Source organism: Notothenia rossii (genome assembly GCF_949606895.1).
Source record: "Notothenia rossii genome assembly, chromosome: 5".
Taxonomy (NCBI): domain Eukaryota; kingdom Metazoa; phylum Chordata; class Actinopteri; order Perciformes; family Nototheniidae; genus Notothenia; species Notothenia rossii.
In genome coordinates this window covers 91,309,929-91,324,877 of record NC_136903.1, presented here as the reverse complement: position 1 = coordinate 91,324,877, position 14,949 = coordinate 91,309,929, and the positions used below count along the sequence as shown (strand labels likewise).

General features: G+C 39.9%; 1 protein-coding gene across 3 annotated transcripts in view; it reads left to right on the top strand.

Moving 5' to 3' along the window:
• The window catches only part of LOC307041065 (uncharacterized protein), a 58,889-nt gene that overhangs the window by 33,561 nt on the left and 10,379 nt on the right, over positions 1–14,949 (top strand). The window contains exon 1 of one of the 3 annotated variants that reach the window (XM_079684402.1): positions 12,542–12,795. The exons of the other annotated variants lie outside the window; for them this stretch is intronic. The gene's annotated coding sequence lies outside the window, so the exon portion shown is untranslated. Of the gene's footprint in view, positions 1–12,541; positions 12,796–14,949 lie in introns of those variants that run through there. 3 annotated transcript variants of the gene reach the window in all.

Genomic DNA, 14,949 nt, shown 5'->3' with positions numbered 1-14,949 from the left:
GCAAATTTCAAGCTGAAGTACCTGCAAGATTAGTCTGGTGGGGGGTGGGGTGGTGTCAGGAGAAGATAGGACAAAACCATAGAGGGGAAGGAGGGGTTTACTCCTTCCTCCTGTTATCCCTGAAAGTTTCACATCAAGTCTAAGAGGAGTCGTTGCAGAACAATTACTTCACATTTACATTTATAAATGCATGCTCCAATCATTTGGCGGGGGGGAGGGTGAATGAGGGTTATATTTAGGGTTAGGGCTGCAGAGAAAATATTCTTATTTTTCTTAAAATGTTGACCTTTTTCAAAATTCTGACTTTTAACATCAGAAATGACTTTTTCTTAGTATTTTATTTATTTTTATAACTGAATTCTGAATTTTTTTTCTCAGTATTTGATTTATTTTCAGAATGTTATACTGGTGTGAAGAGTGTGGGGAAACGTTCACTAGATCAGATCAACTCAAAACACATCACCCTATTCACACTGGAGAGAACCCATACTGGTGTAAAGAGTGTGGGAAAAACTTTTCTAGATGTAGTAATCCATGAGTGCTCAAATGCCCCTTTCACACCAACGCGGTTCCAGGGCCGGTTCGGAGCTGGAGCTTGAAAAGCCCCGGTTTTTCCTGTTCACACCGCAGCGTAGCCGCCTCTAGGCTCCGGAATCCGGTTTGTTTCAAGCACCAAAAAGTTGTCAGTCTAGAAAGCAAGCACCGCATACTTCACGCTTACGTCGCAGGCGGGGGCAGGGGCATCAGTTTTAATGTTATACCATAGTAATTAATGCTGCAAAGCTGGGTATTTTGAGCTTGGCGCATGTTGAGGCTTACAACAGCTAGCTCTAACGCCATCGAATAGGACGAATATTTACCTTCTTTCTCCTACGGAATCCTCTTGAAGTAGATAATGATTGTAAAGAACTTTTGAATGTAGCATGCAACTAAAGTTGGTCGTAAAGTGGTCCCATTTCTTCCATTTCGTTTCGACAGAGCAAAACCAAAACTAGTAGCGCTTTAATACAATCGGTCGTTGTTGTTGTCGATGTGAGGGGTTTCCGCGCGGTTTGACTTAATGAAGCAGGCACGAATGTTCTACTATGCTGTGTTTCAACCATGGTTTTCTTATAGCCAAGTTACTGTTTCTCCTTTTATGAAATGTTCACTGTCCCGGGTTAAACTGCTAGCCTCGTTAAGCTGCATTGAAGGGACTTTGTTTTACTGTTCATTAATCTGCCGAGTAGTTTCTCTAACAATCTGTTTGGTTAATAAAATGTTGTTACTGGAAACTTTTTCTGGATGCTTTCGATAGTTCCTGTTCACAGTATGCAGTCTGTTCTAGGCTTAAAGAAGAACTAATGACACATTCATCTAGAGAATATTTACAATGTTTGATTCTGTTTTTTATATTATCAGACTAAAATAAAGAAGGCCTTACAAACAGACTCACATTCCTGCATATTTGTTTTGTATATGTTTTACATCAGATCACAAACATTTCATTCAGGAAACTGTTCAAATAAACTGATTTAAAGTGTGTTTATTAAATCAGAAAGTCTAGGAGAAAATATCCTCAATGTTCTCAGTTTCACTCTGTTCTGTTTTGCTTATATTAAAAACATTCAAATAAAAGCAATAAATCACGTTTGGTGTTTATTATGATTTTATATTATTATGTTTATTAACAGAAATAAATCAGTTCCTCTTATGTGTGGCCATTAAAGAGGGTTTCATCCTCCGATATATCTGAGTACTTAAATGATCTCACCCAGATTCAGATCTTTAATTATTACATTTAATTCATACTTATTGTGAACCAGACTTTCTTTTTCCAATATATACAATATTTTGTACTGATGTGTATGAATGCTTCATAATATCACCAGTAACTATTAAAGAATATCACAACATAGTGTGTTTGTGTCTGTGTGTGTGTTGTGTCCATACAGTCTGATTGTTCTGATGCACTCAGGTTTACTCACCTACAGAAAAAGGACCCTCTGCTCTACATAAACTACAAATAATAAGAGTAATAATGGTAAAATATTTTCTAACTTAAATTCAAACAGAGCAGTTCAGTTTGAAAGTAATTAAACAAAGGTTTTGTGTGATCATTTTCTTCTTTTAGATCAGAGTTAAAACACGGCAGCCACAAATCACAATAAAGCAAGCAAACAAAGAATAAGTACAGATGTTAATTATTTAATATTTATTTGCTAAATTAACTATCTAAATGTACATAAAAGAATTATAAAATATACTAGAAAAATTAAATAAACCAAAAAAATAAAAACACACTTTGTTATAAATTTGAATGTATTTTTTTATAATACAATAACGTAATAAAAACAAACTTGAAAAATAATATATAATAGCAATTTAAAATAAAGACAATTGGAAGGTGCTACAAATTAATGTAATTACTACATATTTTTTATAATTTAAAATATTCAAAAATAAACCTCAAAACAAATTATAAAAATAACATAAAACAACAAATACATGCTATTTTTTTTAGAAACCAAAAGCATTTTCTTCTTTATCGATTCCTGACTTGGCGCTGCAGCTGGGAGGCTTCCAGCTGTTCAGAGCAGATCGTGACACGGAGCTCTCTGGCAAATCAAAAGGTGGAGGAATATGTTTTTACACAAACATTGGCTGGTGCAACGATGTGACAGTGATTCTGCAGCACTGTTCTCCCATTCTGGAAACTCTAATCAACTGCAAACCCTTTTATTCCCCCCGAGAGTTCTCCTCATTCATACTGGTCGGTGTGTACATTCCACCACATTCGAAGGTGCAGGAGGCACAGAGCAAACTTGCCGACCAGATACTGTGTGTGGAGAGGACTTATCCGGACTGCCTAGTTATTGTTCTTGGTGAGTTCAACAAAGGCAACCTCAGCCACGAACTCCCAAAATATAAACAGTTTATGAAATGCCCCACCAGAGAGGGTCATATTTTGGATCACTGCTACACAACCATCAAGGGAGCCTATCACGCCATCCCCGCGCTGCAGTGGGCAACTCTGACCACACCATGGTTCACCTGATTCCTGCATACAGGCAGAAGCTCAAGCTGTGTAAGCCTGTATTGAGGACATTCAGGCAGTGGAGCAGTAAAGCTACGGAGGAACTTCAGGCGTGTTTGGACCGTACTGACCAACCACAAAAAAACGTGTAATAACTACGTTGGTCAACAACGTAGGACGTAGTATTTCTACAAAAACGCCTCTGAAGTTGTAAGATCCCTACGTTTTTTTTCACCATTCATTCCAATGGCTGGCGTCTATGTCACGTGATCTTCACATTTCTCCCTGCAGAAAAAAAAAACATGGCCGAACTTTGTTTTATTCTCGGTGTAAAATGCCTATTTCAAAGTTAGTTTGGCCATTAAAATGCGTTTTGATGTCATTTGATGTGAGAAATATGAGTTGTTATTTCAGATTATGTGTGCAGTGGATGTACATGATCTTTAGTTTGCTAGTTATTACGAAGATTACTTCAGGAAATTGTGTCCATATATACGTTTTCATTGTTACCAAGGTGGTTGCTAGGGACGCTGCTATCGATATTATTTCTGTTATGTTGTGTAAAATGGTGTTATCTTTATTGTTACCCCCTTCCCCATCAATGTATAGTGTTGGTCCACAGCGCAAACGTATTAGTTTAACAAAATCCGCATCTAAAATTGTGGCATAGTGTGGTGCCGAGAGATGGGAGTCGGAGGCGGGGTATCAAAGGTATGATCAAAGGTACAAGCTAGACTTTTATTTAGCATCTCAAAACACATGTAAACAGCTTCATGCCCGGGAAGCGAAGACCGGCGGAGACAGGAAGAACTACACATGCTGGCTATTGTGTTTCGCAACATGTTCTCTATCTATGGCACGTCTCTACTGGGAGTTGTAGTTTTAAAAGACGTTTTCATATTTCCCATAATAAGAAGTTGCCAGTATTAAACTCTGTACATCCCTGGAGGTTTAGGGGCTAGGAAACACTCAAATTTAAAACATATAATTAATAAATGGGTGAAAAATTGCTTGTGCCCATAATGGGCAGCATTAAAATATACCCACATGACAGCTAAGGTCAGAAGAGCTTTATTTAACAACTGGTCTTATGTGTGTGACCCCTCCTGTTGTTAATTGATAAGCCAGAGGCTGTGACGTCACACATCAGCTTCTGCGAGGACAGCTGTGTACCAACGCGCACCAGGGTGAGTTTCAACAACAACAAGCCCTGGTTCACAGCTAAATTGAAACAGCTAAGATTGCACATCTTCCGGCGCAGACTGAAAACTCATCTCTTTGGACTCCACTTCGAGCGATAGAATTACTAACAAAGCACTTATATACTAATAAAGGACTGGCTTATCTAAAGCCAGTTGAGTAGCACTTGAAATGTTTGGCTCTATGAAACCTGATGAACTTATATGATTCTGTTTTCTTCAAGGTTGTATCTTCCTGGTCGAATGTACTTATTGTAAGTCGCTTTGGATAAAAGCGTCAGCTAAATGTAATGTGATGCAAAAGGAGGAGGCGTTTAGGAGTGGCGATAAGGCACGTTTTAGAGAGTCGAAGTACGTCTTTGGCAAGGCGGTGAGAGATGCTAAACGACAATACTCTGAGAAACTCCAAAATCAGCTCTCAGCAAACGACTCTGCTTCTGTTTGAAAGAAGACAGATCACAAACTACAAGCCAAAAGCCTCTCTCTCCATGAACGACCGACGCCTTGCAAAAGATCTGAATCAGTTCTGCTGCAGATTTGAAGGCATAGAGTTCAGTCCTGACACCATCCCCCACGACACCTCGCAACAGCTCCAGTCTCACACCTCCACATCCCCCCCCCCCTTCAGTGTCCCACTCTCCTACACCACTTACCCCCCGCCGACACATCAGACTCTCTCTCGATCAATGAAAGGGATGTAAACAGACTATTCAGAAAACTCAATACCAGAAAAGCGGCTGGCCCTGACAATGTCTCCCCCTCAACCCTGAAGCTCTGTGCTGATCAGCTGTCTCCTGTGTTTACTGACCTCTTTAACACCTCACTGGAGACATGCCACGTCCCAGCATGATCCCGGTTCCCAAGAAAACAAGGATCACAGGACCAAATGACTACAGACCCTTCGCCCTGACCTCTGTGGTTATGAAGTCCTTTGAGCGCCTTGTCCTGTCCCACCTGAAATCCATCCCAGACCCACTCCTGGACCCCCTGCAGTTCGCCTACAGAGCAAACAGGTCTATAGACGACGCTGTCAACATGGCCCTTCACTTCCTCCTCCAGCAACTGGACACACCAGGAACCTACGACAGGATCCTGTTTGTGGACTTCAGCTCCGCCTTCAACACCATCATCCCGGCTCTGCTGCAGGACAAGCTCTCCCAGCTGCACGTTCCCGACTCCACCTGCAGGTGGATCACAGACTTCCTGTCTGACAGGAAGCAGCACGTGAGGCTGGGGAAACACGTCTCTGACCCCCGGACCATCAGCACCGGTTCCCCTCAAGGCTGCTTTCTTTCTTTCACCTTTGCTCTTCTCCCTGTACACCAACACGAGATGTACACGTTCTCATCTGTTGCTCCGTGCTCCTCTCTCTCTCCTGCTAGCTGCCTGGCTGCTGAGCACAGATCCCTTCAAGGGAAAGGGCCGGTGCAATTTTTCTCATCCTACTTTCATTTATTTTATTCTTAAAGGGATGATATCATTGACCAATTTTAAACTCGTATTTTAATGAAATAACTTCTCAATTATTTTTATGCTTTTTAATATTTTACTAATATCTATTTGAAAGGTATACACTTTCATGAATGTATTTGCTATGTTTTAATGTGGGTTACATATGTATTTAGGAACACAAACAACCATATAGGATAAAAAAAAAGACTTCCCTCATTCTCAGACAGATCAACAGCTAGAAGCCTGAAGCCCCGCCCCCTCCCATGAACGACCGATGCATTGCAAATGAGTAGAACCGGTTCTACTGTCGCTTTGAAGACCAATGATAGGTCCCAACAACTAACCCTTTACACAGGGATGGCAAACATACGGCCCGCGGGCCAGATCTGGCCCGGGAAGCATTTCAGCTTGGCCCACGGAGCTGAAGGACTTTGCTAAGTAGGCTGTGAGAGGAGGAAAAAAAACTGCTATTTTGAATCCTTCCACTAGTGGGCGCACTACCGCACCGGTACCAGTGAGAGCGCAGCCAGACTGTAAAACAAGTGATGAGTAAGAGTAGTGAATGCAGTCAATAACCTCTGACACCCTCATCCCCAAATGTCTCTGTCAAAAAAGAGAAAAGTGGACACGGAGTGCCGAGTTTTCCAAGAAAAATGGACTGCATCCTATTTTTTTACAGAGGTAAATGGAAAACCTGTATGCTTGGTGTGTTCGCAGCAAGTTGCTGTGCTCAAAGAATATAATATTCGCCGCCATTATGAGACTCACCATGGAGAGAAATACGACTGCTTGCAAGGACAACGGAGAAAAGAAAAGATAAATGGCCTGCTATCAGGTCTAAAGAAACAACAGGCCATTTTTACCCGGAGCCGAGATATAAGTGACGCAGCAGTGAAAGCCAGCTATCTCATCGCTAACGAAATAGCATCAGCCTCAAAGCCATACTCTGAGGGTGAGTTTGTGAAAACATGCATGCTGAAGGCTGCAGAAATGGTGTGCCCTGAGAAGCGACAGGCTTTTGCCAACATTAGTCGAACGAGGAATACAGTGAAGGATAGGATTGCCGATCTTTCAGCAGATTTGGATAGCCAGAAAAAAACAAAAGTCAAGTCATTCGTAGCATTTTCAGTTGCAATCGATGAGAGCACTGACATTACAGATGTTGCTCAACTGGCCATATTCATTCGTGGTGTTGATGAGACTTTGACGGTCACCGAAGAGTTCCTTGAGTTGGTTCCTATGACAGACACCACTAAAGCGGATGACATTTTTAGCGCTCTCGTTGAAGCACTGGACAGGGTTGGAGTGGACTGGACCCGTGCTGTCAGTCTGGCTACAGACGGCGCGCCATCAATGATTGGGAAAAAAGCAGGTGTTGCAACGAAATTCAGGGAGAAAGTACAAGCAGCAGATGGAGGAGATCGTTTTTGGACATTCCACTGTATTTTGCACCAGGAGGCATTGTGTTGCAAGTCGTTAAAAATGGATCACGTCATGAAAGTGGTTCTTCAAACGGTTAATTTCATCCGAGCCAGAGGGCTGAATCACCGTCAGTTCGACAGCCTCCTCAGTGATAAAGACATCACCTGTAGCCTACCATATCACACTGAAGTAAGGTGGTTGAGCCGAGGTGCCGTGCTGAAGCGTTTTTCTGATCTACGCGAGGAAATTGGACAGTTCATGGAGAAAAAGGGTAAGCCAGTGCATGAATTAAAAAACCCAGAATGGCTGCAGGACCTTGCATTTATGGTGGATATTTCAGAGCACTTGAATAATCTGAACATAACGATGCAAGGTCGCAAAAAAGTTGTCACAGAATATTATGACAGCATAAGCGCATTTAAGTTGAAGCTGGCTTTGTGGGAGACACAGCTGTCAAGTGGTGACTCTGCTCATTTCCCTCATCTAAGAAATGTGCATACGACCGGAGTTACTTCTGACATGAGACGGTACAAAGACAAAATCACGGAATTGCTGCGGGAGTTTGAGCGGCGGTTTCAGGTCTTTGGTGAGCTTGAGACAGAGTTTGCAGTTTTTCGCTCGCCATTTGCAGTTAACGCTGCTGATCTGCCCGTCGACATACAACTTGAGATAATCGACTTACAATGTGATCAGGATTTAAAGGACAAATTTGCCTCGTCGGACTTGTCCACATTTTATCGGTATCTTTTGCCAGGATACCCCAAATTGACAGCCCTGGCAGCAACGGTTTTGAGCATGTTTGGGACTACCTTTGTGAACAGGTTTTCTCTGTAATGAACATTACTAAAACAAAGCTGCGCTCAAGACTCACACACAAGTGCCTGAATGAAATAATTAAATTGGCTGCTAGTCAGGATTTTAAGCCTGATATTGATGCCCTTGTGAGGGCTAAAAGATGTCAAGTTTCAGGAGCAAATTAATCAGTTCTGTGACCTCAGTTCTGTGAAAATAAGAACCTACTGAAATATTTGAAAATGTTATATTATTCTGTCACTGAACATTGTGTATTATAATGTCAATCAGCAGCTTCAATAGGCAAAAAAAAGTTTGATTTGATGTGACACTGTGGCTGCACTGCCAATATAAAAATTCTATATTTTCAAGGCAAGGGAGGTAACTCAAACTCCTCACTTAATAGCTCCCACGTTTTTATTTGCATTTTGTGGTGAGTCAGTTCAGGTGGAAACTGTGATCTGTTGTAAAGAACATGTGTGTAGCACTTGAAATTGCACTTGTTTGTCTTAATACAGTACATTTCAGTTTGTTCATAACGTTTTGCGTCTCATTACATGTGGACATTTTCCGAATACTTGTAGCTACTTATTTGACTTAAACAGAAATATTGTCGTTATGTAGGGCCTGTGGGTTATTATGCTATGATGTTACTGGTCCGGCCCACTTTAGATCAAAGTGGGCAGTATGTGGCCCCTTAACTGAAATGAGTTTGCCACCCCTGCTTTACACCTTCCACCAGCTCCAGTCTCACCCCCCATCATAGATTAATTCTTCCTCTGCTCCTTAAAAACAACCTTGGTTAATTACCTGTGCATATTTAAATATAATGATGTGCTACGTTAGTGTTAAAGATAATCATTGGGGAGCTAGCCAGGAAGAGTAGCTCGAAATAAATAAATATGAATAATTTTACAATTTGGGAACATGTTGTAATATGTTCCCGATTTTTCCTTTTAGTTATTATATAGAGAAAAGAAGAAATGACACATTAATTATAGAATAAAAAGACAAAAGATTACACATCCATGGGTAAACTTAGTAACGGCAATATTTGTTTATGAAATGTATAAAACGTTTAAAATGTTTGTTTGTTATATAAAAGGGATAATTGCAGATTTAAGAAGGGCAGGAACTGAATATGAGATGTTTAGGGAACATCTGGGGATTGTAAATGTTGCGTGTCATATACAAAGTAGATGTACTTGTAATGCCATTAATGTTTAAAAAATAATGTTTTAACCGAGGAATATTTTAAAGTGTTTTATCATTTAACCAGTTTATTTATTTTATTCTCTGTGTAAGCAAAGAAGGCTGTGAGATTTGCAAAACTCCAAAAAGAGAGTAAGTGGGTCTCAAGTTCGTTGTACAAATATATTTTCCTACTGTGTGTAATTTTCACTGAATAATCTCTATTTTACATGTATGTGTTTCCCCTTCATAGCCGTGGGAACATGTTTCAAATGGGGGGTGCTGTGGGAATGACACCAGGGCTGGTTCTGACCAATGTGCTGCCCTATAGGCAAGATTTTAGGTGGCAATGAAAAACCTCTACAAAAGACCAATACACTACAAAAAGAGAAACATATTGACATGGTGGACAGCTTATATAAAAGGCTTCAAATGTATTTAGTATTATAACATGTTTTAATTGGGGGGTGGATTTCACATCCTCTAGGGGGGTCCGGGGGTGCCCTGCCCCTGGGAAGATTTTTTTAACATTTTAAAGTAAAATGCTTCAATCTGGTGCACTTTGAGCGCCCAATTACTAGAGACTGATCTAGGGGGTACAACTCTAAACACCCATATGAAAAAGATCGGTTTGCATTTTATTCATCAAATATGTGAACATTTCCAATAACCTACCATAGCCAATAACAAATAAATGTAACTTATTTTATTTGTGTTGTTCATTCATATCTTATTTTACCAGTTAACATTTATTTATTTATTTATGCATATTTTTTAATCTCTCCAGTTTAAACGATATTTTTGGTTTACTGTCCTATAGTATACATTGGAATGATTTCAAACCTGTTTTTATTTGTCCTAATAATTATAAAGGAGTGCCTTGGAAATATATGTATCCATAAATTGTGATCAAAACGTTTGAGACTCACTGAGATAACTTAGACTAAAGTGAACTATCTAAACACTCAGTCGTTTACCTCACTGAGCCTCTCAGTCTGACAGGACAGAACTCTCCCTCCATATTATTGTAGAAACGGGTTCTTATATCCGTTGGCCTAGCAGAAGCTAACAACAATCCCCGCCGGTACCGCGGTATCCCCGCGGTATCCCCGCGATATCCCCACGGTATCCCCTCTCTCTATCTCTCTCACTTTGGCTGTGAGTTGCGGGCGCCTGATAAGCCAACATCCCCCACTTTCATCACTACAGCGCCCATCGTACAGGGCAAATGGAAAATGTAACCGGGGTGAAAAGGGTGTTATCTTTACTTAATTATGAATGTTGTTACATCAAGGCTGAAAATTTGTTTTTTAAAAAATTATATTTGTATTTAATCTTGTGGAAGTGCAGATCCCCTGTCCTCCACCAGGGGGTGCTGCAGCACCCTCAGCACCCCTACTTCCCACGGCCCTGTTCCCCTTATACAGCATATTTGTTTACTTTGTTTTAATACCAGATGCCATGTTACAACCCGGCTCTTGGGCTGTAACAAAAAGCTGGGAGTCGAGAGGAGGGTTATGAAAATATAACATTCATTTAAGAGTAGTTGATCCAAAAACCGAGAGCCGCTGCGCGAGGCTCACACGGGGAATGTAAGAGAGGAATGGGAGAGCGGAGAGCACCCTCCATTCTGAGGAAATGGGCTGCCAAATTATTCTCAAGCCACCATGTCAAGTGAAGTCATCGATATTTTCTACCACCAAATCCTCTTCTTCAAAAGCGTCTTGCATGTCCCTTTCATGTTCAGTCTGGACAACTGCAGTTTCAGTTTGATCAAATGTTTCTGTATTCATCAAAATTCCTGGCTTAAACTGCAACTGGCTATGCCTCTGTCTGCTATCATGGTTCCTGCTCTTGTGGGAATTAAATGTCGTATAGACACTGGTTTCAAAATGACAATCCTGGTGGTAGGGCCATTGAACATTTTGGCGCATCCGGAATGTGTACGCAAATATGAAAACACATATTTTTCTGCACATGGTTCTTTAGTCACAAAGTTGACGGTGGAACACATTTTTTGCGGAACCACTACAATGGTAATCAATCTGAGAGTGTGCTCTTGATAGATGTATCTTCATCAAAGGACTTAAATGTGCAGATCGAAGCACTCATCATGAACACACGGTAATTGTGATGTTCTTGTGTACCCTCCATCTTTCAATCTGTAATGTCTCAGTAGTCTCCCTCTCTTTTCACACGTGAAGGTGCAAAGCTTACATGTCCACAGCATTGATGTCAGTTGCTCTGTCTTCAAACTGCAATAAAAAAGAGGAAAAAAAGGTCACAAAAAATGCCTTAAAATAAATTAACAAATAATATCAATCAATCTATCAATCTTTCTATCTATCTAAGGAACTAACTATATAACTAACTGTTATTCATGTTTGATCAGCATTGCATATTTTTACAGTTTGATCCAAGTTTCGAAAGATTCTGCTTGGAAAGGACAAATGACAGCTAAATAGTCCGCTAAAATACATTTCTGCAAACTTTTGAGGGCAGAAATGTAATCCATAACAGTAACAGAAACTTGATTCATGTTTGATCAGCTCTGCCTATTTTTAGAGTTTGATCCGAGTTTGGGAAGATACCGCAAGAAGTTAAGCACAAAATGGCGTCCGTCTGTTGTAAAAACGATATCAAATTACAGCTAAATAGTCCGCTAAAATACGTTTCAGAAAACTTTCGAGGCAAGAAATAAACAGTAGGCTACAGTAACATAATCTTGATTTGTATTTGATGAAGACTGCACATTTTACCAGTTAAAATATGTTTTGTTCAGCCTTGGTTGAGAAAAGGGACACCACTTGATGGCTGTATGTTCAGAAACTTGAAAAGGAATCATTTGTTTGTTTCATAAATTAGACATTTTCTTCCACAATTCATCTCTTATGAAACATGATTTTTGTTCGATTCTGTAATAATGAATCTTTTTCATTCCTCATTAGTTTAATTACGATTATTATTCATATTATTAACATATATTTTAATTATTGTCTTTCATACGTTTTTTAATGTATTATATATTTTGTGTAATTGGAGCAATGATCAGAAAACCACAGTTTCTCCTAGGATATATTTTTTTAACTTATTTATTTGTATTTGAATAGAGTGTATTGAAAAATGACAACTGCCGTACTACAACTTCCATGTCAGTCCGTGACGTTACTGTGTCCAATAAAACGTTTTCCCATTGACTTACATAGGGAAAGGAACGTCTGTAAATCAGCTGATAATTATTTGAAACTAAATAAACTACCCAGTGTTAACTCTTGTATAGCCTTTATTTGAATCATTAGGTTTTAAAAAGTTATAAAATTATCTAAAAGCTGAATCCAGATGTATTTGATCTCTCCATTCATCTGACTGACAGAGAGCGGGAGATGGGAGGCGGGGCTTAAGGGAAAACTCTATCGCGCATGCTCTGTGGGCCCACATCCGGGTACTTTTGCTCTCGACCATGCTCTCAGGCAGCGTCATTGACTGTATATAGGGCAGCATCCAGTTCTTGTGAAACTTCCATCAGTCAGAGTCTCTATCAGCTCTCGTTAATATTAGAATATAACCCGTTTCTCGCAGGAGAAGAAGAGACGAGAGGAGCTTTAAAACAATTCCACCTCTTCATCCGGGTCCTTATCTGCTGTTAGCTGCTTCATGCTAGGTGGCTGATGCTAGTCGGTGAACATCAGCAAACTGAAGAACAAAGAGGAGCACGAACAGCGGGTAATACTGAGTACTTTTACTATAATACTGTTTACTTTTACGACTGATATTACTGAGTGCTTTTACTATAATATCGAGTACTTTGACTACTGATATTACTGAGTACTTTTACTATAACACTGAGTAGTTTAATACTGATAATACTGTGTACTTTAAAACTAATAATACTGAGTACTTTTACTATAATACTGATTACCTTTACTGCTGATAATACTGACTATTTTTACCGCTGATATTTCAGCATGAGGCTAAAAATAAGGCTGTACGTTTACTGCTGGTACTATAGACAAGTTTACGCGACAAACCACGGGTAGCGCCATAACCCTACACAAATGCACTTCATTTCCGCCGGAAGTCTTTTGCACAGCGTCTGTCGGTGTAAACCGGTGTAAACAGTCAGACGGGCTGGGTTTACTGGTGTAAACACAGCGATTTCGATGCTAACAGTGATGCTAGCTTGGGAACCCGATTCTACTCCTTTGACTGGAGATGGCGTTACTCTCCCCCACCCGAATTCAGTGCAAAACTGGGAGGATAACATGACGACGTGGCCCAGCATAACGTACAGCAAAATTTGCTCCTACTTCGTTCAATCCATGGCAATAGATGGAAAAGCAATGGACAGTCTGAAGGCATATCATAAGGCTGCGCACATTCTACTTTGCCCACATGCTCCCGAAAATTGTTGACGATTTTGTTGAGGGAAGGTTACAGTTCTGCAGTAAATATCTCAGCATTTTAAAACCAAAATAAACTGCCTTATTTAGGTCATGCCCACAGGAGCCAACAGTTGTCTGTTGTTTACATAATGCACAATTTACATGATCTCTTTATGCTGTGCAATATATCATATGTGCCTGTACTGTTTGAGTGAATATAAAGTTTGATGTAATTTAATTTCATTATTGCACTGTTATTGCATTATTGCATTTCATATGTTCCTTAGAGTGCTACAATTTCTTTTAACACAGTTCATCATTCATATTAAGCTCATACTGTACATAAATAACACTGAATGAATTAATTGTTTAGAGGAAACTAAAGAAATGGCTTCAACAAGAAAGATCACATGTTTAATCCTAACAGGTATTACAAATTAAAATATAAAAGCAGCCCACACAATTACATCACTATGAAAATATTCATATATAATATTAAAAAATACAATGCATGCAGTATTTGTTGTGTTTATCTGTATTTAATGAACAACATGGCTGGGTGCTGGGTGCTGGTTTGTGGTCGTAGCGCACTCTATCTAACCACTCGTTCAGGTGCTTTCTCGAGTGATTGCAACCAACTACCGCACACGTAGTTCCCGAACCACTTTTCTTCATGTTGTAATTGTTATATCCTCTTTGTCTCTGCGATATCAGTGCTTTGTCGGCACAACGGAGCTAGCTAGCAAAACAAACCCAGTCCGCCAAAACGGAAGTGCATTGCATCGAAGGGAGGAGTTCAGGATGTAGAGCGGAAACGGCTCAATAACTTGTGTATAGTATATAAAGGTTTGTCTTATATCTTTCACTGTGAGGGGTTTAGTAAAAATAAAAACGAGATTTCACCGCCATGTACTTCTTCTTTTATTTAATGGCGAATCGCTTCCACTTGGAGCATATATCGCCACCTACTGTTGAGTTATTAAATGTTCATATTAAATCCTTGTCCTCAGACCAGTGCTTTTGAGGAATTTTTGAAGATCAGCTTGTTTGATTCATTTCTTGATTTACTTTCGTATATTGACTTGAAATCCATGTCCTTGACGTTGAGTTGTTCCAGTGCAGTTTTCAGAATGAATCTTTGTCTGTTATAGTCCAGGCAGCTAAAAAATACATGATGTATTGTCTCTGGTTGTTGGCAACCATCACAATTGCCATTTGGATGTTTTCCAATCAGATGCAGTGATAAGTTTAGTCCAGAGTGTCCCAATTTTATCCTGCTGTTAATGCTCTGTTCTCTTCTACTACTCCCCCACGTGCTTCCTGTTCCTACTTCCCTTTGTATCTGATATAAATGTCTTCCTTTGGTGTTACTGTCCCATAGTTTTTGCCATTGTTGCTTGATAACCACTTTTGTAAAAGATTTGACTTCTGCTCTACTGATGGGTACCATAATATCAATCTGGTTTGCTTTCAAACCACACTTTGCCAGTTGATC